This window comes from Erpetoichthys calabaricus, chromosome 9 (assembly GCF_900747795.2).
Source record: "Erpetoichthys calabaricus chromosome 9, fErpCal1.3, whole genome shotgun sequence".
Lineage (NCBI taxonomy): Eukaryota > Metazoa > Chordata > Cladistia > Polypteriformes > Polypteridae > Erpetoichthys > Erpetoichthys calabaricus.
In genome coordinates, this window is record NC_041402.2 from 17,299,404 (window position 1) to 17,324,909 (window position 25,506).

Below are 25,506 nucleotides of genomic sequence, written 5' to 3' on the forward strand. Positions count from 1 at the left end.
TCCAGACAGGAAAGTGATTTTGAGAAAAAATTGAAAAAGTTGCAACCAGGACTGAGAATCACAATGGTAAACTGTTAATACTGTATACTAAGAATTAAAAGGACTAAAAGTTGCTCTGTTTTGGGATTGTTCCTGATGCGAGGTAGCTGTAGTGAGTACCAGCTGCCCCATGTCCCTCCACTGAATAAGCGGGTTCAAAAAAATGGATGGATAGATGAATGATAAGTAAAGAGAATCTTTGTTTTCACAGGGAATAAAAAAGCAAGTCCAGACAGGAAGGTGATTCTGATGAAAAACTGAAAAACTTGCAACCAGGACTGAGAATCACAATGGTAAACTTTTAACACTGTATACGAAGAATTAAAATGATTAGAAATGACTCCGTATTGGCGATTCTAAATTGGCCCTAATGTGTGCTTGGTGTGTGGGTGTGTTTGTGTGTGTCCTGCGGTGGGTTGGCACCCTGCCCGGGATTGGTTCCTGCCTTGTGCCCTGTGTTGGCTGGGATTGGCTCCAGCAGACCCCCGTGACCCTGTGTTTGGATTCAGCGGGTTGGAAAATGGATGGATGGATGGGATTGTTCCTGCTGCAGGAAGTTCCAGCTGCCCTGTGTTCCCTGCCCAGGAAAAGCAGGTTAAAAAAATGGATGGATAGATGGATGACAAAAGTAAAGAGGAACTTTATTTGCACAGATAAATAAAGCAAGTCAAAATATTTTATATCACAAACAGTAATATGTTTTTCATGAAAAATTGAAAGGGTTGCCAAAACCTCCAGTGGAGTCCTAATAACAGGACTGGAAACCACTGAACAACACTTTTAACATAGTATACAAAGAATTAAAATTAGCCTTTTGTTGTTATAGCATTTATGTTTAGTGCTCTATTTGATGTATTTGTATAAAGTTTAGGTTTGATGGGTGTGTTGTTTGTGATTTTTTTTTGTTACCTTGTGGTCTCTCGGTAAAACCTGCTGACAAACCAAACAACTCTCCTGGGACATATAAAATTAAATTGAACTGAACTTGATTGAATAACACAAAGCAAACTCCCCTCATGGGACAATAAAATAGAATTGCATTGCATTGAACTGAACTGAACTGAATAACACAACATGTGTTTAACTGCAAATACGGATCTCTCACGTTTGCACCTACGATTCACAAGTCGCTTTGGTTTAAATCATCTGCTGACAAATAAAATGCACATGGTTAATGTCTACGAGAGTAATTATATTGCACCTCTCGTCAGACAATAAAACGCTACTATTTATGAAGCTCGACTGTAATCGCCGCGGTCAGCAATGCATACTGATTCTTAAAACTGTGCACGTTGAACAGTGCGCGTTAACAGTAACTTAATAAATGTCACCGATGACAAAGGAGCACCGCGCTAAACCAAGAAAGTGACGACACTCCTAGCTAAAGTTCCTAGAAAGTTCACGTGAATCCATTCCATGCCCACTCCTTATCTGCACGCACGTTTAGCGAGCGCGGCTTGCAATGAAGGGGTGAGGGTGGTGGATGCGATTCCCTTCTCTTGAAAGAGCCCTCGGGGGCGAGACAGCGAAACGCTGCCGGCTGGACGTCCTACGTGAGCATCGCAGAGTTTTGTTTCTTTTTTCCTAATGAGACCGTATTCACTTCAAGAAAAACAGTTCGCTTCACCGCGCTCGGCGTGATCGCCGCGGTCCCGGCCGCCCAGCGTGCTCCTGAGCGGTGCGCTAGTCTCAAATCCTCAACATTAAAGCGCGCCCGTCCATCGCGCGGTGCCTTCGGAGATCTACGCGCAGCGTGATCGCGTGCATCTCGCGGCATTGCCGGCCCGCCCGGGACGTGCACAACGCAGAAGCAAAACCTCCTCATGATAACATTAGCGACAATGTACATGGTCAAAAAATTCAGTCTTAGCAGTACTTACGTTATTGTTTCTATCTATTCTTCCAGCTCAGAAAGCAACGGGGCTTCAGGAGGCAAGCGAAGGGTTTTTACACTGAGGGTGAAGACTGCAATGGAGTATCTTAAGCAACGTTTCATAAAGTAAGGCGTCTCAAACTCATTTGCACTACTTGGGTATACTGCGAAGATGTTCAGGAGTGTTAATATTTTCTTCTTAATTTCCAGAAGCTGCAGTTTTACCGTGACGAGATTTTGGGGAGGCCTCGCGAGACGTCTTTTGTTTTTTTTTTTGCAGCCGTTTTTTGCCACGGCATCGCGGACTGTTTCTGCCATCTACTGGGCTGGCGTTAACACTGCCTGGGACTCCCAATTTTTAACTGTAATTTTTAAGTTGCACATTGAAAAATCGTTGTCATGATTCATAGGTCTTATGGTCACTTTAAATCGTGTTACAGTGAACATTTTTCATTGTGATCTTTGTGCAGTGTATTTCACTCCAAAAAGAGCGGGGAAACCATCAAAACCCTGGCCACACAAGCACATTTTTGGAAACACAGTATAGTCAAAAGTCAAGCAAAATGACACCTTTTATTGGCTAACTAAAAGGATTACAATATGCAAGCTTTCGAAGCAACTCAGGATCTTTAAGTAAGAGGGTTCTTACTGTACCAATTTACTAAACAGTGTTTCCAATAGTACTGTACTAGGGTTTTGCACCATGTTAGCCATTATGAGTATAGTGAGAAGTCAAGCAAAATGACACCTTTTATTGGCTAACTAAAAAGATTGCAATATGCAAGCTTTCGAGGCAACTCAGGCCCCTTCTTTAGGCAAGATGCAAGTTAGCCAATAAAAGGTGTCATTTTGCTTCTTCTCACTACAACCATAATGGCTAACACGGTACAACACCCTAGTACTACTGGAAACACTGTTTAGTAAATTGGTACAGTAAGAACCCTCTTACTTAGAAAGTGAAAAAGACTAAAAGAAATTATATTTGACTTTAAGAGTTAGAAATCTCAATGTTCACCTATCATTGAACTGGGGGAGGAGGTAGGAACAGTGATTGAATATAAATACTTAGAAACTATCCTAGGTGATAATCCTAATTGGAATATTAATACATAAAACATACACTCTAAATCAGAATCATTTTTATTCATCAGTACTTAATATACAGAAATTTGACTTGGTAGATTTGGAGCTGCTTATAACATAACACAATGTCACATACAAATAACTTAAATAGCATGAGTTAAAAAAGAAAAACTTAAATTTGCAGAATAGTGCAATTATAAAGGAGATGGTGATGTGCAAGTGACAGTGTGAGTGTGTAGGGCGTATGCACATGCACACACATACATGTACATACACAGTAAACACCTTCATACGGTACATAACAGAACGCATGATTATACAAAGAAGACAGGCTAAGTTACTGGTTTGAGATGGCTATGGCTCTGGGAAAAAAAAACTGCTGATATGTCTGTTAGTTTTATTTTTAATTGACCTGAAGGGTTTACCAGAGGGGAGTTTTTGGACTAAGTGATGAGCTAGGTGAGATGAGTCCGTGGTGATCCATTTGACAATGTTAGTGACAGGAGATTTATACAGGTCTGCCACAGATGGAAGAGCACAGCCAATTATTTTGCTAGCAGACCTCTCAACACGGTGTAATTTACATTTGGAGTGTGCTGTGGCTGAACCAATCCAGACAACAATGGAAAATGTGATTACACTTTCAAATATGGCTTTGTAAAATTGAACTACGATTGGCTGGGAAATATTTAATTTTTTTAGTTGGCATAAGAAATACAGTAGCTGGTATGCCTTTTGAGTGATGGAAGTGGTGGCTCCGAAGGTCAATGACCATTTCTATTGTCTTGGTGGTATTGTGCACTAGGTTATGGTAAGCACACCAAGACGTGAGACAAGACACCTCTTTTCTGTAAGGTGTTTTGTTGCCATTAGCAATTAGACCAATAATGATGGTGTCATCAGCAAACTTAACGAGTTTTACTGAAGGATCAGCGGACCTGCAGCCATTGGTGTACAAGGAGTAAAGTGGGGGGAGTACACAGCCCTGAGGGGCACCTATACTAACATAAAGACAGTCTGAGAGGTGGGAGCCCACATGAATGTATTGTTTCCGGTTTATCAGAAAACTGTAAATCCATTTATGCAATCAGCACTTATTTATCCCCATAAACTCGGACTGTTTAAAGTGAACAAGGACCTTATCTTGTCTATTTGTCTCAGTCTGTCATCATTTTCAGCTTTATTGCCTGGTTTTTGAAGTCTGACAAACCAAGATTCAAAAAAAAACTCCAGCAGATCACTACACATGCAGCTGAAGTTACTGGGGCTGATGTAGATGATTTGGTAAGTCGTGTGTCAGAAGGCAGTACTCAAAAAACTGGAAATCGTCTCAAGTGATGACAGAAACCCATTACATACACATGCCATATATCTTTTTAGATAGATAGATAGATAGATAGATAGATAGATAGATAGATAGATAGATAGATAGATAGATAGATAGATAGATAGATAGATAGATATGAAAGGCACTATATAATAGATAGATAGATAGATAGATAGATAGATAGATAGATAGATAGATAGATAGATAGATAGATAGATAGATAGATTTATATGAAAGGCACTATATAATAGATAGATAGATAGATAGATAGATAGATAGATAGATAGATAGATAGATAGATAGATAGATTTATATGAAAGGCACTATATAATAGATAGATAGATAGATAGATAGATAGATAGATAGATAGATAGATAGATAGATAGATAGATAGATAGATAGACATGAAAGGCACTATATGATAGATAGATAGACATGAAAGGCACTATATGATAGATAGATAGATAGATAGATAGATAGATAGATAGATAGATAGATAGATAGATAGATAGATAGATAGATAGATAGATAGACATGAAAGGCACTATATGATAGATAGATAGATAGATAGATAGATAGATAGATAGATAGATAGATAGATAGATAGATAGACATGAAAGGCACTATATGATAGATAGATAGATAGATAGATAGATAGATAGATAGATAGATAGATAGATAGATAGATAGATAGATAGATAGATAGATAGATAGATAGATAGATAGATTATTGTCTGAACACACACCTGAATGACTAAAAAAAAGAAAATTAAAAAGAAAGGAAAATTTCTGACTTGGCAGTCATAGTCCCAGTGAGGCCCTATACGAGCATATTGCTGTTGGTATAAAAGAGCCCCCAGTAGCGTTTCTTGACAGACTTCTACTGAATAATTCATCGACTGATAGTATTCCATGTTAGAGCAGCACTGTTCATAATGGCACTGAGTTTTGTTTTCATTCTGTCTTTTGCTACTATCTCCAGGGGGTCCAGAGTGTGTCTTAGTAACTGAGTCTGCCCTTTTAATTACCTTATTGGTTCGGTGGGCTTCTCTTGATATGATGTTACTGGCCCAGCACACCATAGCATAGAAAATCGCACTGGCCATCACAGACTTACAGAAGATGCACAGGATTTGACTACCCACATTAAAGAAATGCAGTCTCCTAAGAAAGAAGGAGCCTGGTCTTCCCTTTCTTATATAGCTCCTTTGTGTTCCAAAACCAGTCTAATCTGTCATTGATGTGGGCACCTAAGTACTTGTTGGTGTGCACCACCTCTGCAACAATTCCTTGAATAGTGACCAGACATAGAGTCTCTTTGGTGTGGTGAAAGTCAATGACCAGTTCAGTTCTTTTGTTGATGTCAAGTTGCAGATAATTCTTCTACATCAAAGAGGTGATGACGAAAGGACATTACATTTGTATGGTGCTTTTCTCACTACACCAAAAAACAAAGTTCTCCACCTGACTCCTCTCCTCTGTCTCACCCCCTTTATCAGTACGCCTCATAAGTGCAGAATCATCTGAGAATGTCTGTAAGTAACATGACCTGGTGTTATATTTACAGTCGCAGGTGTACAGAGTAAAGACAAAAGGAGACAGTCCAGTTCCTTGTGATGCCTCAGTCACACCCGTATCAGATATGATGAAGTTTTTATTATCGGAGATAATTAAAAAAATGTTCCATAAGTATAGTTTTTCATTTGTATTATGTAACCATTTAATTTAAGTAAAAACCCATTATCAAACTGTTTGAAGTAGTTAGCAGTTTGTTTTCAAATCATATCAATTTAATTAATTTAAATTAAATTAAAGTCTAATTTTAACCTGTCTTGTCTGTTTTTTTTTATTTTATTTTATTTCTGTCTGTTATTGGTTGCAACTGAGAAGGCAGATTTTATGTTTTTTGTGTAAACATGATTAAATAAAAACCTTGAACCTTAATTAGTTGGATTTGTAAAATGTTAAGATTTCAAATAACAAAACAAAAAAATGCCATGGAATAGTGCATACAGTACTTTAATGTAAGTTATTCTTTATTGATACCACATCAACATAAGATTTCACAATACAATAAAACTGACTGTAATGTACAATAAATTTGAATTTGAACTTTTTAAACATTTTTATTGCCAGGCACCATGACAGCTAGGAATTTCTCATGGTGTTATATCCACGCACCTAAAAAGATAAATTCAATTAAACAATGCAACATACAATATATCACACCTTCACATCATTATATACAATAGTAGTGAAAAATATATTGCACAAACAACAAATATATAAGTCATTATAGTAAAGCAGAATTGCACCACTGTCCAATAATACGATGGTTCAGGCATCTGGGATCGGAATTTCTAATGGTTACCCTCCCTGGGGAGTTGTTTTGGGCATGTCCAACTGGATGGACACCTCAGGCAGACCCAGGACATGCTGGGGAGATTATATCTCTCAGTTGGCTCAGGAATTCCTTGGTATCTCATTGGAGGAGGGGGCATAAAAATGGAACATTTGGACATCTTTGCTCAGACTACTGCCCCCACAACCCAAACCCAGATAAGCAGCAGAATATGGATGGATGGCTGGATAGATGGAGGAGCTTAGAAATCAGGAAAAGACATATGAATTAGAGACTATGTTTAATCATTGGATTACATGAGATAAAACGTTTATTGTTCCAAGGGGGAAATTTGGCTTTTTATAAATAAATACATAAATAGATTGATAAATATATAAATAATTTGTTGGCTGAAAGTCCTCAGTGTTAGTGTGTCAGAGAGAGGATGTGCAACATTGTTTATAATGGCATTCAGCCTTGTTTTAATTCTCTGCTTTGCTACTACCTCCAAGGGGTGCAGTGTGCATCCTATAACTAACTGAGCTTGCCCTTTTAATTAGCTTGTTGATTCGGTGGGACTCTCTTGAAGTGATGTTACAGGCTCAGCATACCACAGCTTAGAATATCAGACTGGTCATCATAGAGTTGTAGAAGGATGTCACTTCCTACATTAAAGAAATGTAGTCTAAGGAAAAAGGGTCTGCTCTGCCCTTATACAGTTTCTCTGTGTTTGGAGACCAATCCAATCTGTCTTTCATATAGACCCCCATATACTTGTGACTGCAGTAGGAAAGAAACTTTATGTACAGCAGGGGTCCCCAACTCCAATCCCGGAGGGCACCAGTGGCTACAGGTTTTAACCCTTTTCTTAATTAGTGACCTGTTTTTTGCTGCTAATTAACTTCTTTTAAATTCATTTTAATTGAATTGCTTTTGAAGACTCAGACCCCTTAATTGTGTCTTTTTCCTTATTTAGCAGCCAAACAATAATGAGATACAAAATGAGCCAAAACATGACCAGCAAACTGTGTCCATCATACAATATCTGAAAATAAAGAAAGATGAAGGTGTTAGGAACGCTGATCTGCTCAGGTCCCCAAAACATTCTAACAGTGCTCTTAGAAATGAGAAAATCAACAATTTTCGAAATGTCTGCTATTGCACAATGAGAGCAGCAACAAGCCATGGAATTAAAGAACGGGTTTAATTAACGACAAGACTCGGTGCCTAATCAAACAACTGGTTGGAGTTTGAGGGCCTGACTTAGTTGGTCTTCTGTTGGCTCACTCACTTCACAATTCATTTCTGTTTGGGTGCCATTTAAGGAAAAAAATGAAGCAATTCAGGGGAATAAATCTTAAACAAGTCAATTCAAATTAATTCAAAAGAAGTTCATTAGCAGCAAAAACAGTGCATTAATTAAGAAAAGGGTTAGAAAGAAAACCTGTAGCTACTGGGGCCCTCCAGGACCAGAGTTGTAGTTCTTGCCTTTAGTTACTGGTAATGTTTCCTCAATGGTAAGAACTTAAAGAAATGCCTGTCCAGGTGGATGTAGTCTTTGATCATACTTCCGGTATGTTTCCTGACCTGTGATGCATACAAAAATAGAATGGAGTCCAGTTTAATGCCTGCAATCTTTTCTGCTGTTCCAACCCCTTGTAGATGATTGTGGCGAAATCGCTTCAAACCGATTCCAGGCTGAATGCAGCCGAGGTGGCACACGAATGCCGGTTGATGCGTATTCGATACGTTCCAAGGATTGTATTGAAAGCACTGCTCATGCCATCTACCGGTCGTAGTGGAAACTTTAACCACCTGATGGACGCAAAGTGCACATGGATTTTGGCTGCTAATTTTGAGAAATTCTCCAAATTTGAGGTAAATTGTGCTAAGATAAAAATACGTACAATCATATTGTTTGCATCTACTGCTGACATATCAGAATAGACTACATGTGACGAAAATTTCGGAAGTTACTCGTTTATTTCGCTGTGTCGCTTTTTCGCTACATTAGGCAGTAATGGCTGAATATAAATAATATTGTATTTAGGTGCGATATTGTAGAAATTCGAATTCCAGTGCATAGATTTCAAATGCTTTGAATTTTGATCCTAATTAATTTCTATAATTACTGTAAAAATAGCATGCTGGGATACAAATGCAATGTCTGCCCTTTAGATAGATAGATAGATAGATAGATAGATAGATAGATAGATAGATAGATAGATAGATAGATAGATAGATAGATAGATAGATAGATAGATAGATAGATAGATAGATAGATACTTTATTAATCCCAAGGGGAAATTCACATACTCCAACAGCAGCATACTGATAAAAAAACAATATTAAATTAAAGAGTGATAAAAATGCAGGTAAAACAGACAGTAACTTTGTATAATGTTAACGTTTACCCCCCAGGGTGGAACTGAAGAGTCGCATAGTGTGGGGGAGGAACGATCTCCTCAGTCTGTCAGTGGAGCAGGACGGTGACAGCAGTCTGTCGCTGAAGCTGCTCCTCTGTCTGGAGATGATCCTGTTTAGTGGATGCAGTGGATTCTCCATTATTGATAGGACCCTGCTCAGCGCCTGTCGCCCTGCCACGGATGTCACTGTCCAGCTCCGTGCCTACAATAGAGCCTGTTCCTCACCAGTTTGTCCAGGCGTGAGGCATCCCTTTTCTTTATGCTGCCTCCCCAGCACACCACTGTGTAGAAGAGGGCGCTCACCACAGCCGTTTGATAGAACATCTGCAGCATCTTATTGCAGATGTTGAAGGACGCCAGCCTTCCAAGAAAGTATAGTAGGATCTGTCCTCTCTTGCACAGAGCATCAGTATTGGCAGTCCAGTCTAATTTATCATCCAGCTGCACTCCCAGATATTTATAGGTCTGCACCATCTGCACACAGTCACCTCTGATGATCACGGGGTCCATGAGGGGCCTGGGCCTCCTAATATCCACCACCAGCTCCTTGGTTTTGCTGGTGTTCAGTTGCAGGTGGTTTGAGTCGCACCATTTAACAAAGTCCTTCATTAGGTTCCTATACTCATCCTCCTGCCCACTCCTGATGCAGCCCACAATAGCAGTGTTGTCAGCGAACTTTTGCATGTGGCAGGGCTCTGAGTTATATATACAGTATAAAAATTTTTATTTTTATACTGTATTGAGGATTTGTTCTGTTCTGTGTATTGTATTGTATTGACCCCCTTCTTTTTGACGTCCACTGCACACCCAACCTACCTGGAAAGGGGTCTGTCTTTGAACTGCCATTCCCAAGGTTTCTCCCATTTTTCCCTACAAGGTTGTTTTGGGAGTTTTCCCTCGTCTTCTTAGAGAGTCAAGGGCTGGGGGCTGTCAAGAGGCAGGGCCTGTTAAAGCCCATTGCGGCACTTCTTGTGTGATTTTGGGCTATACAAAAATAAATTGTATTGTATTATATTGGAAGTCCGATGTATATAGGCTGAACAGGACCGGAGAAAGTACAGTCCCCTGCGGTGCTCCTGTGTTGCTGACCACAATGTCAGATCTGCAGTTCCCAAGACACACATACTGAGGTCTGTCTGTAAGATAGTCCACAATCCATGCCACCAGGTATGAATCTACTCCCATCTCTGTCCGCTTGTCCCTAAGAAGCAGAGGTTGGATGGTGTTGAAGGCACTAGAGAAGTCCAGAAACAATTCTTACAGCACCACTGCCTCTATCCAAGTGGGAGAGAGATCGATGTAGCATGTAGTTGATGGCATCCTCTGCTCCCACATTCTCCTGGTATGCAAACTGCAGAGGGTTGAGACCGTGGCGGACCTGTGGCCTCAGGTGGTGAAGCAGCAGCCGCTCCACGGTCTTCATCACATGTGACGTCAGAGCGACAGGCAGGAAGTCATTCAGCTCACTGGAACGTGATACCTTTGGGACTGGGGTGATGCAAGGTGTTTTCCAAAGCCTTGGGACTCTCCCCTGTTCCAGGTTCAGGTTGAAGATGCACTGTAGAGGATTACCCAGCTCCAGCGCACAGGCCTTCAGCAGTCGTGGCGATACTTCATCTGGACCTGCTGCTTTGCTGGCACAAAATCTCCTCAGCTCTCTGCTTACCTGGGCTGCTGTAATTGTGGGTGGGGGGAAACTCTCTCCTATGCTGGTATCAGAAGAAGGATGGGTGGAGGATGCAGTACTCCGAGGTGAGAGTGTGTTAGGGTGGTCAAACCTGTTAAAGAAGTTGTTCATCAGGTTTGCTCTCTCCACATCTCTCTCGATGGTGGCACCCACTTTACTTTGTGGCAGAACTAAATGAACGAGCTGGTGGACTATAAATCAGGGTTCCACTAGTTGAAAGTGATGACAGCTGTCTTAGTGACAGTGAGGATAACGATGAAGACCACAGACCTACACCATTACCACCAGATGATGTTTCTGGAGATGAAAGCAGCAGTAATGAGAGTACTGACAACGAAAGCAGCAGTGATGAAGACTCCTACAGCAATTATGATGCACCTGCTAGCACAAGTGCTACTGGTGCAAGAAGCGACCGCCTGCTACTGCAAGGAGAACACAGCAAAATGTAGTGTGGAAGACAGTGTAACAACAGAACTCTGCAAAAGACATTCCAATTATGCAAGCTGCTCTTCCTGAGGCTGAAGAAATCAGACTGCCCATTCAGTACTTCTGAGACTTTTTTGACTCTGATCTTTTGGAAACTATTGTAGAATAAAGTACAGTAATCTGTATTGCACACCAAAAATCCAAATTGAATCAAAATGAATTGGAGCAGTTTATTGACACTGTAGTGTACATGAGTGTTGTGCATTTACCAAGGTCAAGAATGCACTGGTCCAGTGAATGTCGAGTAGCACAGGTGGCTGATGGGATGTCCCAAGACAGATAGGAACAAATTAAAAAAATCATTCATTTCAATGACAACAACAACAACGACATTTATTTATATAGCACATTTTCATACAAAAAGTAGCTCAAAGTGCTTTACATAATGAAGAAAATAAAAATAAAAGACAAAATAAGAAATTAAAATAAGGCAACATTAGTTAACATAGAAAAGGAGTAAGGTCCGATGGCCAGGGTGGACAGAAAAAACAAAAAAAAAACTCCAGAAAGCTGGAGAAAAAAATAAAATCTGTAATGACAACAGCAACATGGCAGCCAACAACGATGGAAATTATGATAAGGTTTTCAAAATCAGGCCAATTATTGATTCAATTCTCCCAGAATTTCAGGGTCTCCCTCAAGATCAAATGTTGTCTATTGATGAGCAAATGGTGCCATTCAAAGGTAGATCTAGTCTAATGCAATATATCTCCAAGAAGAAATACAAATGGGGATACAAAATCTTTGTGCTTTGTGATACAAAAGGCCTGGTGCATTCATTCAACATATTTGCAGGGAAAATCGATCCTGTACCTGGAGAACCTGACATTGGTGCAAGTGGAAACATTGTGCTAAAGCCTGCACAAATTATTTGTGGTGCTCTCAATCACTTTCTGTATTTTGACAACTGGTTTTCTTCCTTATATTTGTTTGTTGCTCTTGTGAGCAAGGGGATACCAGCCTTTGGGACTGTGCAGTAAAGTCGCCTGCAAGGGTGCAGTTTCAGCATAGACCCCGATATGAAGAAGAAAGGAAGAGGGACATTTGAAGAGAAAAAGGTTGCTGTAGTCAGTGTAGAAATAAGAGCAGTCAAATGGTTTGGCAACAGAGAAGTGATCTTTGCCAGCACTTTTGCCAGTGCCCAGCTTGTTTCTAACATAGAAAGATGGGATTGAAAATTAAAAAGAAAGTGTCTATAGAATGCCCAAGCATCATCAGCCTGTACAACAAGTTCATGGACGGCATTGATGCTCTTGATGCACTAATTGCATATTATTGCATCCACATATGGTCAAAAAAGTACTATCATAGGTTCTTTTTTCATTTTGTTGATATGATCATTGTAAACAGCTAGTTGTTTTATCGACATGATTGCTATTCACTGGATGTTCCAAGAAAGAAGCAGAAGGATTTCCTTGCATTTAGAACATCAATTGCACAGACACTCTTCATGCAAGGCAAGGATATGTCAAAGAAGAAGAGGGGGCGGCTTCATCGGATGTTGAAAGGGATTTCGAAAACGAAGAAACATCGAGGTCCAGCTAAGGCTATTCCAACACTGGAAGTCCGTTCAGATGCTATGGGTCACTGGCCAGTGGTTAAAAGTGGATGGCAACGCTGCAAACTCCCAAATTGTAAAGGCCAGACTGTAATCAAATGTGCAAAGTGCAATGTTCACCTGTGCCTCAACAAGAACAAGAACTGCTTTCGAAAATTCCACGAGTAAGACTGTTTCTCCTCATGTGACTTTTTCTTAATTTCATGACATTCTACTGATTTTTGGATCATTTTTTTTACTTTGGCTTGTTGACTGGAGGAATTGATCAATAGCAGCATCAATAAAATAATCTACATACCTGAGACTGGAAAATTTGTTTAATTACTATTGTGCCCAATTATGCCTAATGTTGCTAATTTTCATCATAGCTACATTTATATCTATTGTATGTGCTGTATTCAAATTAACAATCGCCACTAAATTTAGCATCTGGTTGACAGCAAAAACACAAATAATTTATTTTTTTATATAATTCTAAATAAATTCAGGCAGCAAGGGATAGTATTGGCATGCTTCAGTTTTATGTTTCAAGTAAGAAGATGCATTTCCATATCAAAATGTTATGGAGAAAGTGAGGATGCTTTCAATGACAGCTTTATTAAACTGTACCAGCACTGATTGCGACAGGTTGAACTTTTTAAATTGAAGGAGAAAAGTCATGTCTGTTTTCATCCCATTTCAGACTGTGAGTCATAGTTGCGCCAATAAATTTAAATAATTCCACTTTGTTGACAATGGAAATTATTTATAACTAGGGGTGTAGGAGGTGAAGAGTGTCTCCTAAAATCCAAAATCTTTTCAAGTGTTTTCAGAGAATTCAAGTTAAGATTGTTGTGAGTGAACCAACTGGCCAGCTGATCCACCCCCTTCCAATATGGCACCTTGTCCTCATCTGTGATAAGGCCTATCAGGGTGGTGTCATCACCAAACATTAGGAGTTTAACAGATGGGTTGCTGGAGGTGCAGTCATTGGTGTAGAAAGATTAGAGGAGAGGAGATCCAACACAGCCCTAAGGAGACCCTGTGCTCAGGATCAGGGGCCTTAACTGAAATTTGCCCTTCAATCTTCAAAATCGAACATCTGTTTCTTAAAACATCAGACATACAGAGCTATCTGGTAAAGTCTACATTTGTACTGAGACATTTGCTATGGAGAAACTCTTGTATTACATACAATCAAGTTTGTTAACTTACATAATATTTATTATGTACACAAATAAATGTAGAGTAAAAGGAACAGGTCATTAAATCAGATAAACAATTTAACTAATTTAATTTGAAACTAAACACACTGAGTCAAAATAGTTAAACAAAATGCATAGAGAGACAGATTGATAACAAGAGGTGGCATGATGCCTTGGTCCTCATCAACCATTACAGATCTGTTGTGGTGTATGTGTTTGGGAGTGTTCATTTTTTTTCTTTTTATTTATTTACTTATTTTTATGTTTTTAATTTTAATTATTAATTTTATTGTAATCATTCCATACAAATAGATCAATTTATAACAAAAGAAAAAGAAAAATTGAAAACTAATCAAACCCCACCCCTGAGAAGGAGAGCTTAGCCAAAGGGCAATTGCTTAGGGCTTTATAATAAGGCAACAATAAACAAAAGAAAGGGAGAAATATATATAGGTATATAAAAATGGAGAAGGAAAATAAATGCGGTAATAGTTATTTCTCTTATTCTAAAATAATATTGATTAGATCCTGCCAGGTTTTGAAAAAGTTCTGTACAGATCCTCTAACTGAGAATTTGATTTTTTCCAATTTCAAATAATATAAAACATCGGTTTCCCACTGACTTATCAGAGGAGAGTTGGGATTCTTCCAATTTAACAGAATAAGTCTGCGTGCCAAAAGTCTAGTGAATGCAATCACAGTTTGCTTGTCCTTCTCCACTTCAAGTCCGTCTGGAAGACACTGAACACAGCTGTTAATGGGTTAGGAGGGATTGTGACCCCAAGGCTGTCTGAAAGGCACTTAAAAATTTTGGTCCAAAATGATGTTAGTTTGGTGCAGGCCCAGAACATGTGACCCAGTGAGGCAGGAGCTTGGTTGCAGCGTTCGCAGGTTGGATCGTGCCCTGGAAACATTTTGGACAGTTTTAAGCGAGACAGATGAGCTCGATATATAATTTTTAGTTGAATAATTCTATGCTTTGTGCATATGGAGCTCGAGTGAATTCTCTGCTTTGCTACCTTCCACTCCTTTTCTGATATATTGATTAAGAGATCTTCTTCCCAATGTCCTCTTGGGTCTTTGAAAGGTAGGGACTTTAATAAGATTTTATATAATGCGGAAATGGTGTTTAATTCCTCGAAATTGAGCAGTATTTTTTTCCAGCATGGTGGAGGGTACGAGGTGAGGAAAATCGGGCAGTTTCTGTTTAACAAAATTTCTAATTTGAAGATAGTGAAAGAAATGTGTAGCTGGGAGGTTGAATTTGGAACGTAATTGTTCAAAAGATGCAAATATGTTGTCTATATAAAGATCTCTGAGCATTTTAATCCCAAAACTTTTCCAGGTATTAAAAACTGGATATGTTTGCGAGGGTTGAAAGAGGTGGTTCTCTTGCAGAGGTGCCACTGATAAAAGATTTTCCATCTTAAAATGCTTTCTAAGTTGGTTCCATATTCTGAGTGAGTAAAGCACAATTGGGTTATTAGTATATTTGCGATAACTTGCATTTATTGGAGAGCAGAGCAGGGAGTATAAAGAAGTACTACAGGATTTTACTTCTATTGCGGACCAAGCCTGTGTATGTGCATTTATTTGTGTCCAGGTTTTTATGGCTTGTATGTTTGCTGCCCAGTAATAAAACTGAAAATTAGGTAAAGCCATGCCACCTTCTGCCTGAGGTCTTTGTAGGGTCGCTCTTCGGATACGTGGGTGTTTTGAGTTCCAAATGAATGAGGTCATTGTTGAATCTAATTGCTTAAAAATGATTTATTGATATATATTGGAATGTTTTGAAATAAAAAAAGAAGTTTAGGAAGGATATTCTTCTTAAAAACGTTAATTCTTCCAGCTAGAGTGAGATGAAGGGTTGACCATCTATGCAAGTCTTGCTTAATTTTTTCCATACAGATGGCAAAATTTTGTTGATAAAGAGCTTTATGTTTACTTGTGATATTTACCCCTAGGTATTTAAACTGATCTGCTATGGTGAAAGGTAGGGTGTCCAGTCTAATATTATATGCTTGTGAATTCACTGGAAAGAGTATACTTTTATTCAGATTAATTCTGAGACCGGATATCTTTTGAAATTCTGTTAGTGCTGTTAGAACTGCAGGCACAGTGTTTTCTGGGTCTGATATATATAAAACCATATCATCTGCATATAGAGAAATTTTCTGTTCCAGTCCTTCTCTGATAATCCCCTTTATCTGATAAGAATTTCGACAGTGAACCGCCAGTGGTTCAATGGCGATTGCAAACAGCAGTGGTGACAAGGGACATCCTTGTCTGGTACCACGTTCTAGCTTAAAGTAGTCTGAGCAAATGTTGTTAATACAAACTGAAGCTTCTGGATTGGTATACAGTAGTTTGATCCATGCACAAATATTTGGGCCAAACCCAAATTTCTCCAATGCAGTGAAAAGGTAGTTCTATTCAATCATATCAAATGCTTTTTCTGCGTCTAATGATAGTAATATCTCTAGGGTGTTTGATTTTGCTGGTGAATATATAACAATATTAAACAAGCGTCGGAGATTGGAAGATAGGTGTCGGCCTTTAATAAATCCAGGCCTTTAATATAATTTCTCTTTATCAACCAGCCTGTACTCTGCTGCCTAATGAAGCCTGTGTTGAACGAGGAGTTAACACATGCACTTGCATGTACCTCTGTGTTTGCGTACATGTATATTTAAATAACTTATTTATCTCAAATATTACTCTTGCAAACATTTAGCAAATCACTAGGCCTGGCCCCATGGCTAAACGGAGCAGATTACAAAAATCCTGGTTAAATTACACTCTTTCTACAGCAGTTATCGTTGGAATAGGCTAAACCATTTTTGAAGGATTTGGGGATATGTGCCTGACCAAACTGGACCAAAAAGGGCCTGTAGCCTGTAATAAGACAAACACAATGAAACTTGTTTGAAAAAGATAAGTCCATTTAATCTGGAAGTCATTATTCTACATTCATCTCTTCATTCAGGATAGATATCTGGGAAGCTCCTTTTTCTAAATGTTTTGTGCCTTTGCTAGGATGTAGTCATTCATAAGCACTACACAACACAAACGATGCAGCATTGTGTGACAAAAAGGGTAATTTTAAGACGTGAAAATCAAATTCAATTTTCCACTGACACACACACTCACAAACTCACACACAGACACCATGCTGAAATCAACCTTTCTCGATGTTTTGAACCTCATAGAATCAGAACTGAAACTTAACTCCATAGCGAGTTTTTGATCAATTCACCTAACTTTCATTTGCATGGAAATAAAATCAAAATATGTTGGTCAAAAAGGACAAAAAACATGCAAAATTAATATACTAAATTCGTGAACTACAAAGGCGGAAAAGAGCTTAATGAAATGTACATAGATGAAAACAAATTCTATAAAGAGGCCAAAATCCATATTCCAAAAGCAAAAATCTGCAAAATTGTAAAAGCATCTACAGTTAGGTCCATAAAAATTTGGTCAGAGACAACTTTTTTCTAATTTTGGTTCTGTACATTACCACAACTCAGATGCAGTTGAAGTGCAGACTTTCAGCTTTAATTCAGTGGGGTGAACAAAACGATTGCATAAAAATGTGAGGCAACTAAAACATTTTTTTAACACAATCCCTTCATTTCAGGGGCTCAAAAGTAATTGGACAATTGACTCAAAGGCTATTTCATGGGCAGGTCTGGTCAAGTCCGTCGTTATGTCATTATCAATTAAGCAGATAAAAGGCCTGGAGTTGATTTGAGGTGTGGTGCTTGCATGTGGAAGATTTTGCTGTGAACAGACAACATGTGGTCAAAGGAGCTCTCCATGCAGGTGAAAGAAGCCATCCTTAAGCTGCGAAAACAGAAAAAAAACATCTGAGAAATTGCTACAATATTACGAGTGACAAAATCTACAGTTTGGTACATCCTGAGAAAGAAAGCAAGCACTGGTGAACTCAGCAACGCAAAAAGACTTGGACATCCACGGAAGACAACAGTGGTGAATGATCACAGAATCATTTCCATGGTGAAGAGAAACCCCTTCAAGTGAACCAAGTGAACAACACTCTCCAGGGGGTAGGCGTATCGATATCCAAGTCTACCATAAAGAGAAGACTGCATGAAAGTAAATACAGAGGGTGCACTGCAAGGTGCAAGCCACTCATAAGCCTCAAGAATAGAAAGGCTAGATTGGACTTTGCTACAGAACATCGAAAAAAGCCAGCACAGTTCTGGAAAAACATTCTTTGGACAGATGAAACCAAGATCAACCTCTACCAGAATGATGGCAAGAAAAAAGTATGGAGAAGGTGTGGAACAGCTCATTATCCAAAGCATACCACATCATCTGTAAAACACAGTGGAGGCAGTGTGATGGCTTGGGTGTGCATGGCTGCCAGTGGCACTGGGACACTAGTGTTTATTGATGATGTGACACAGGACAGAAGCAGCTGAATGAATTCTGAGGTGTTCAGAGACATACTGTCTGCTCAAATCTAGCTAAATACAGCAGTCAAATTGATTGGGCGGCGTTTCATGATACAGATGGACAATGACCCAAAACATACAGCCAAAGCAACCCAAGAGTTTATTAAAGCAAAGAAGTGGAACATTCTTGAATGGCCAAGTCAGTCACCTGATCTTAACCCATTTGAGCAGGCATTTCACTTGTTGAAGACTAAACTTCAGACAGAAAGGCCCACAAACAAACAGCAACTGAAAGCCGCTGCAGTAAAGGCCTGGCAGAGCATTAAAAAGGAGGAAGCCCAGCATCTGGTGATGTCCAGGAGTTCAAGACTTCAGGCTGTCATTGCCAGCAAAGGGTTTTCAACCAAGTATTAGAAAGGAACATTTTATTTCCAGTTATTTCATTTGTCCAATTACTTTTGAGCCCCTGAAAAGAAGGGATTGTGTCAAAAAAATGCTTTAGTTGCCTCACATTTTTATGCAATCGTTTTGTTCACCCCACTGAATTAAAGCTGAAAGTCTGCACTTCAACTGCATCTGAGTTGTTTCATTTAAAATTCATTGTGGTAATGTACAGAACCAAAATAAGAAAAAAGTTGTCTCTGTCCAAATATTTATGGACCTAACTCTATCTATCTATCTATCTATCTATCTATCTATCTATCTATCTATCTATCTATCTATCTATCTATCTATCTATCTATCTATCTATCTATCTATCTATCTCATGAAAAAATTGTAGAAGTGTACAAGATTACAATCTGATTTGCAAAGTTAGATTTGGTCTCTTTTACTTTGCAGATTTTCAGTCCTTTGTTATTTTTTACATACTCCCCACCAACTAATATCCTATTTATCAGTGTAAGGGTCAATTTTAATTCTCTAGAATTATATCAGTGACTTTACTGTTTTTTTTTCTTTTATAGTGACTAGAGTTTAGTTATAATGCTCTTTGTTGACATTAGCAAACAAGAAATCCATTGCTGCCCCTCAGTTTGTTAGGCAAACTGACAGTTTCCTTCTGAGATGTGTCCTTTCTGGGAAGCTAAAAGATTAAATAATTACATTCATATATTCATATATTCAGCGCATTTCTAACCTACTCAAAGTGCTTTACGAAGACAGTGGACAACCCACTTCAACCACTGTCAATGTGTAGCATACAACTGGATGATGCAACAGCAGCCATTCTTGTGCTGTAATGCTAACCATAAATTAGCAATTACGTGGTGAATGAGTGAGAAAGATAGTTAGGCAATAGCTATCAGGAGATTATTAGGGAACCAGAATTGATAAGGCCATGATGGGCACTTTAGCCAGGACAACACTCTGCTCTTTTCCAAAGATGCCCAGGAATCTTTTGTGACCACAGTGAGTGACGACATTGGTTTTACATCTCAGAGCCAAATTTTACAGCACACTGTTCCCATCACAATACTAGGCCATTAGGATTCACATAAAGACCACAGAGTAAGCACCCCCTGATGCTCTAACCAACATGTCTTCCAGCAGGAACTCATGGTTTTCCTAGATAATCTCCCATCCCAGTAAAGTGGAACTTCGGTTCACGAACGTCTCGGAACACGTACAAATCGGTTTACGACCAAAAAGTTCGCCAAACTTTTGCCTCTGTTCACGACCACACACTCGGTATACGAACAAACCAGTTTCCCTTTCGGTTTGTACGTGTTCAGTCTCTCCCGGTGCATTTCCTTTGCAGCAAGCAAGAGAGAGAGAGCGAGAGAGCGCGTGACACACACACGAGAGAGAGACACACACACACACACAGGCGCGCGAGAGAGAGACACACACACACAGGCAGCGCGAGAGAGAGAGCTGGACTCATAAGGTAGGAAGGCAGTTAAAGAATGCACTGGGCTTGTTTTTGTTTTCACTTCTGTTTACAGCGATCAGTTCGTAGCCTTCATTGTTGCAATGTTATTTTTCTTGGTGGTTTATTAAATTACGGATTTTTTCAAATGTTCATTTTTTTTCCCTGTGCTTAAAACTCATTAAAAAAAAGTGTCTTAGAATTAATCTGAATAAAAGTATACTCTTTCCAGTGAATTCACAAGCATATAATATTAAATTAGACACCCTACCTTTTACCATAGCAGATCAGTTTAAATACCTAGGGGTAAATATCACAAGTAAACATAAAGCTCTTTATCAACAAAATTTTGGCGTCTGTATGGAAAAAATTAAGCAAGACTTGCATAGATGGTCAACCCTTCATCTCACTCTAGCCGGAAGAATGAACATTGTTAAGATGAATATCCTTCCTAAACTTCTCTTTTTATTTCAAAACATTTCAATATATATCAATAAATCGTTTTTTAAACAGTTAGATTCAATAATAACCTCATTGATTTGGAACTCAAAACACCCACGTATCCGAAGAGCGACCCTACAAAGACCTCAGGCAGAAGGTGGCATGGCTTTACCTAATTTTCAGTTTTATTACTAGGCAGCAAACATACAAGCCATAAAAACCTGGACACAAATAAATGCACATACACAGGCTTGGTCCGCAATAGAAGTAAAATCCTGTAGTACTTCTTTATATTCCCTGCTCTGCTCTCCAATAAATGCAAGTTATCGCAAATATACTAATAACCCAATTGTGCTTTACTCACTCAGAATATGGAACCAAATTAGGAAGCATTTTAAGATGGAAAATCTTTTATCAGTGGCACCTCTGCAAGAGAACCACCTCTTTCAACCTTCGCAAGTATATCCAGTTTTTAATACCTGGAAAAGTTTTGGGATTAAAATGCTCAGAGATCTTTATATAGACAACATATTTACATCTTTTGAACAATTACGTTCAAAATTTAACCTCCCAGCTACACATTTCTTTTACTATCTTCAAATTAGAAATTTTGTTAAACAGAAATTGCCCGATTTCCCCCACCTTGCACCCTCCACAATGCTGGAAAAAATACTGCTCAATTCCGAGGAAACAAACACTATTTCCGCAATATATAAAATCTTATTAGAGTCCCTACCTTTCAAAGATCCAAGAGGACATTGAGAAGAAGATCTCTTAATTAATATATCAGAAAAGGAGTGGAAGGTAGCAAAGCAGAGAATTCACTCGAGTTCTATATGCACAAAGCATAGAATTATTCAACTAAAAATTATATATCGAGCTCATCTGTCTCGCTTAAAACTGTCCAAAATGTTTCCAGGCCAGGATCCAACCTGCGAGCGCAGCAACCAAGCTCCTGCCTCACTGGGTCACATGTTCTGGGCCTGCACCAAACTAACATCATTTTGGACAAAAATTTTTAAGTGCCTCTCAGACAGCCTTAGTATCACAATCCCTCCTAACCCACTAACAGCTGTGTTTGGTGTCCTTCCAGATGGACTGGAATTGGAGAAGGACAAGCAAACGGTGATTGCATTCACTACACTCTTGGCACGCAGACTTATTTTGTTAAATTGGAAGAATCCTAATTCTCCTTTTATAAGTCAGTGGGAAACCGATGTTTTATATTATTTGAAATTGGAAAAAATCAAATTTTCAGTTAGAGGATCTGTACAAAATTTTTTCAAAACATGGCAGGATTTAATCAATATTATTTTAGAATAAGAGAAATAACTATTATCGCATTTAACTCCCTTCTCCATCTCTTATTTATATAGATATTTACTTCTCCCCTTCTTTTGTCTAATGTTGCCTTATTAAAAAGCTTAAAGCAATTTTCCTTTAGCTAAGCTCTCCTTCTCAGGGGTGGGGTTTGATTTGTCTTCAAATTTGTTGGGTTATAAATTGATCTGTTTGTATGGAATGATTACAATGAAAATTAATAAAATAAAAATATTAAAAAAAAAAAAAAAAGTGTTTTTAGCCAGCGGTTGGTAGCGCTATAGCGCGAACTATTGCAGTGTTAGTTTTCTCTGTTGTTCAAGGTTTTCTCAGTGTTATTCAATGTTTTTACATTTAGTTTACTATTATGCTGTGCATTCTATGGTTTAATTAACTATATTTGTGCTTAAAAACTTAAAAAAAGTATATATTTACATACAGTTCGTATGGTCTGGAACGGAATAATTGTATTTACATACAGTCCTATGGGGGAAATTGCTTTGGTTCAGGACCAAATCGGTTTATGACCAGAGTTTGGTTGTGAACCGAGGTTCCACTGTATCCTGTAATAAACAGATGCAGGGCAGGTGCTGCCATCTATCGGCAAAATAAATATTTTTTTGTGAATTCTCTATGTAATAAACTTAATACGTTATAGCATAATGAAAATTTTATAATTGCATAATTAGGTCTGGACCACCCTGTACTTGTAGAGTTGCACCACCTCTGCATTCTCACTCTGAATAGCGATGCGACATAAAAACTCTTTGGTATAGTGAAACTCGATAAGCAGTTCCTTTTTTAGCTGATGTTTAGATTCAGTCAATTCTCTTCGCACCAAGGAACAAAGTTCTCCACCTGACTCACAGGAGCAAACCTCCAACCACCACCAACTCACTAAGATTAATGTAAATGGAGGCTTGTGGTATAGCGGGCTCCACGGCTCATGTCAAAATGGCCAATTTTTAAAATAAATAATTGCCATGGCTTAGCAAAGGGGCGTGGTGGTGTGTGGCCGAGTGGTTCCCGGGGAGTTCGTGATGTGGGCAATTCTCACTTAAGTGCACAGGTGAGGAGTCGTCCGCATCCGTAATTGTTCCTGGGAGCTGCTGATTGCCACAGCTGATCCACGTCCCCATAATATATAGAAGTGCGAGGCGGTTAGCAGGGGAGAAATGAAAAAAAGAGAGAAAGAAACAAAGGTTGCAGGAGTGAGGAAGAAAGGAGGAAGTAGCGAGGAGAAAGCCGGTGCGTGAGTCAGAGGGAGAAAGAGAGAGAGCGAGCGAGTGATCACTTGCAGGCAGCTGGACAGTGAGCCCTAGCGGGGTGTTTGACTGACACTGAGGGCAGTTGGTAGTGGTCACTCCCGCTGAGCATTGTGAGGAGCGGGAGTGACCAGCAGAAGGATGGCTCTCCGTGGAAGACAGGAGGCTTGGGTGATGGATTCCCCAACGTGAGCGTCCTGGCCGTTGGGGGAAAGCCAAGTCTCGGTCTGAAGGGAGTGCAACCGAAGCCAGGGATCGGGAAGCCTCCAGACCAGTCGAGTGGACAGAAGGTCAGCTGCAGTTAGGGCGACTCCACTGTTGAGAAGCCTGATGGGAGAAGCAAGGGAGCCGCCAGGTAAAAGAAGGCACCAGGCTTTGTTTTTAAAGAGACTGCTTCCAGCCGTTGTTTTAACCTTGTTGTTTTTAAAGAGTTTTTTCGAATGGATTTTAACCTCCACTATTTCACTTCTGTTTTAATGGATTATTTATTTAATGAAGATTTTTAAAAGCACTGCACTTATTTATTTGGACACTGTTTTGATTGTTGTTGCTGTTTTTAATAAAAGCACTTTGCACTTTCCCCTTGTTTCATTAATTCTTTGCATTTATATAGCACTTTTCTCACTACTCAAAGCGCTCAGCAATTGCAGGTTAAGGGCCTTGCTTAAGGGCCCAACAGACCAGAGATCCTTTTTTTGGCAGTTATGGGATTCAAACCGGCAACCTTCAGATTGCCAGTGCAGATCCCTGGCCTCAGAGCCACTACTCCGCCTTTGTTAGATAGATAGATAGATAGATAGATAGATAGATAGATAGATAGATAGATAGATAGATAGATAGATAGATAGATAGATAGATAGATAGATAGATAGATAGATAGATAGATAGATAGATAGATAGGAAAGGCACTATATAATAGATAGATAGATAGATAGATAGATAGATAGATAGATAGATAGATAGATAGATAGATAGATAGATAGGAAAGGCACTATATAATAGATAGATAGATAGATAGATAGATAGATAGATAGATAGATAGATAGATAGATAGATAGATAGATAGATAGATAGATAGATAGATAGATACTTTATTAATATGCCTCACTGCCAAGCTCATCAGTGATATTACCGACGGTGTCAGGTTCAAGGACTCCCAAAAGCAAGAAGGGAGCATGGAGCAGAACCCGCATCGTCACAAGGCTACAACTGGAAATAGCCGTAGAAGTCGTCAAAAGTGACATAATCTTAAAATGAGCATAAGATGCTTCTGCTGACTATAAAATGGAGTTAAACTTTGATTGGAGAGATGGAGTGAACACTTTTAATGGCCCTCCAAGATCAATGAAGGGTATGAATTGGCTAAGTACATAAAAATTGGGTAGACTGGTTAAGTCCAATGTGGCTTTTAAAGGTAAAAAAAGATTTCTTGTAAAAAAAAATAAAATTTTGCCCATAGGAGCTGTTTGTAATTCCAAAGTCAACTCAAGAAAAAGAAAACAATACACTTGGAATGCAGAATGTGATAAAAGTCAACAGGAGTAACAAATATGAAAGGGAAGTTGAAGGCGAGCATAATACATTACGTGAATAATTAGTCCCTGGGGCAGCCTGGCAAATCGCTCATTTTTTTTTAACTTAATTAAATAACCAGCTGCAAAGTGTTCCAGAGAAATGAAGTAAGCAGAGCACAGTGTAACACCGCAATAAATTCTAGATAAATAAATTGTGAAGATTTCTGTATGTGTTTACTTAACCACCTGTCACACCAAGTTATTTACAGCTGTAATTTCACCAGCAGCAGCTTCGTATGTTAAACAGACAAGAAGGCAAAAAAATGTCATGTTCAGTATGGTTAAAAATCTAACTTTTTAATAGTGATCTTTGTTTTTGTTGATGAAAGGGGTCAAAAGAGTATGGTCAAGCTAACAAGAAGGCTTCAGATATTAAGTAACAGCTCTTTACTGTAGGGCTGTGCCCCCATTCTCTGATCACTGAACACGTTGTACTTTGAAAGGAATGAAGTAGAGAAGCAGGAGACCATGTGTAGGGCAGACTGGCTTTGACCATTTTTCTTTGTTTTGGCACACAAGCCCTTTGCTTAAGAGATAAATTTTGATATTTTTCAAGTTAAAGTTATTTCACAAACATAATATATATCTATTTGCCACACAACAATGTGTTC

At 38.9% G+C, this 25,506-nt stretch overlaps 1 protein-coding gene across 2 annotated transcripts in view; it reads right to left on the reverse strand.

Annotated features, from left to right (window-relative positions):
• The window catches only part of LOC114657382 (zinc finger E-box-binding homeobox 1-like), a 146,759-nt gene extending 144,183 nt beyond the window's left edge, over positions 1-2,576 (reverse strand). The window contains exon 1 of one of the 2 annotated variants that reach the window (XR_007935845.1): positions 1,920-2,576. The gene's annotated coding sequence lies outside the window, so the exon portion shown is untranslated. The remainder of the gene's footprint in view (positions 1-1,919) is intronic. The other variant, XM_028809180.2, reaches the window with a different exon arrangement.
• Between the last annotated feature and the right edge of the window lie 22,930 nt (positions 2,577-25,506).